This window comes from Sinocyclocheilus anshuiensis, unplaced genomic scaffold (genome assembly GCF_001515605.1).
Source record: "Sinocyclocheilus anshuiensis isolate Anshui unplaced genomic scaffold, SAMN03320099.WGS_v1.1 scaffold5000, whole genome shotgun sequence".
Lineage (NCBI taxonomy): Eukaryota > Metazoa > Chordata > Actinopteri > Cypriniformes > Cyprinidae > Sinocyclocheilus > Sinocyclocheilus anshuiensis.
Window position 1 is genome coordinate 51,320 of NW_015540837.1, and position 2,254 is coordinate 53,573.

Consider the following 2,254-nt stretch of genomic DNA (forward strand, 5'->3'; position numbering starts at 1 on the left):
AAAAAAAAAAATAGTGAGGTGTTTAATTTCTGTATTACTAGTGCAAGGTTTCCCAAACTGGGGCTGATGAAAAGCTAAAAATCATTTAAATCTTAAAAATATAAAATTAAAATAAGCAAATAATTGTAAATAAAAACAATAAAATAAAATACTTATTAAAAACACATTTTATTTTAAAAATCTTTTTAAATATATTACATTTAATTTACATAAAAATATTTATAGAGAACCATAAATATATGAATGCTATATAAAATTATTAAAAAATAAACTAAAATTCCTTTCTCACCTGCATTGCTGTGGTTTTTGCATGAATCCAAATGCAAAAAAAAATAAGTTAATACTACAAAAAAGTTATTCAAGTACGTTTTACAAGAAAGTATTTCAGTCTTCAAAATGAAAAAAAATTAAAATAAATGTTTTACTTGCCATTTTTTGTAATTATTTGATCAATTCCAAAGCGAAAATTAATTCAAAGTAAATCCAGCACATTTTCATTTTGTTGTTGTTTCAGAAGTGGAAAAATGAAACAAGCAGACGATCAAATGGATAAATAGAGCAAGTTTTGAGAGAGAGAGAGAGAGAGAGAGATTAAATAAAGCTTGTTTCAGTCCGGGATTCACCGGTTGTTTAACATCTGCTTAAATGCAAAAGACAACATCAAAAACACAAACACTCAGATACAGAAACATTTCAGTGTACCATAAAAAGACATTCTCTAGATATCACTATCAGCATATGCCATTAAAACTTTATCAGTCAAGCACTAATAAAAGAGAACGGCAGAAGCTATTATTTCAACAGGACAAAACACACACATCAAGGTCTCTCTCTTATTAAACAAACGCACTCCTGCCGTGGCTGTGAGCTTATGAAAATGAAGCAGCAGAAGGAGAGCTTTCTGTCCAGGATTACAGGGACTGGACAGAAAGCCCACATGTCAATTACATAAATACTGTGTCCCGTTCTAGTCCCGCCCCTCCCTCTGTGACATCATTTCTGGGAAACCACACATCATGAATGGCTTCAATGTTTACGTATTTATAATGTTTTTTAATAAACACATATGTAGGTAAATATTGCTGTTTATGACTATTTTTAATTATTAAATTAAACATTTTGAATCTACTCTGGAATGAATTAATGAAACAATAAATAAATCTTTTTCATATTATATATGTGTGTGTGTGTGTGTAGATGTTTGCTGTTTATTTTAATTATTAAATTAAACATTTTGAATCTACTCTGGAATGAATTAATGAAACAATAAACAATAAATTTTCATATTATATATGTGTGTGTGTGTGTGTAGATGTATATATATATATATTAGTGCTGTAATTAATCGCGATTAACTGCATCCAAGATAAAGTTTTTGTTAACATAATATATGAGTGTGTACTGTGTATATTTATTATGTATATATAAATACACACACATGCATGTATATATTTAACAAAAACATGTTATGTTTAAATATTAAATATATTTATATAGAATATAAAATATAATAATATAAATATATAAATGTACATGTAAATATTTTCAAATTATATTCTGTATGTGTGTGTATTTATATATACACATAATAAATAAACACAGCACAGTTACATATATAATGTAAAGAAAAACTTTTATTTTGGATGTGATTAATCATTTGACAGCACTATTACATATATATGTATATATATATACACACACATATATACACATATACATATATAGTTTTTTATTAATTTTTAATTCAATTTTACTTTTAGTTATTTTTAAGTTAAACAAAACAACTAGCTGAAATAAAACACTTTCATGTTTTATTTTATATGCTCTTATTTTATGTTTTTTTTTTTTTTTTCAGTTAACATTTATTTTAAGTAATGATAAAGTTTGTATTTATGGTTTTAATTTTAGTTTCTGTTTTAGTTACCTATAATAACCCTGGAGAAGAGAGTTAAAAAATATATATAGCTCCACTTGAGTTTTCATGGGGCACATTCTGACCAATTCTATGAATAATATGACTACAAAATTATGATTACAATAATAATTGTGATTTTACTGTGATTATTATTAAATAAGATATTAAACAAAATAAGAAATACATTGTAATATTGTAACTGTAGTAATAATTAAGTATTCAATAAGCAACATTATCTTATAGTACAACTGTAAAATTACAATACTAATGTTACAATACTTACATTTTTTTTTTTTTTTTTGGAATTTGAACAAATGGGCTTTTATTTTGACAGATTGC

At 25.0% G+C, this 2,254-nt stretch overlaps 1 protein-coding gene across 1 annotated transcript in view; it reads right to left on the reverse strand.

Moving 5' to 3' along the window:
- The window catches only part of LOC107687388 (mitogen-activated protein kinase kinase kinase 13-like), a gene marked incomplete at its 3' end in the record, with an annotated part of 57,428 nt that overhangs the window by 49,748 nt on the left and 5,426 nt on the right, over positions 1 to 2,254 (reverse strand). The gene's annotated exons all lie outside the window — the stretch shown is intronic.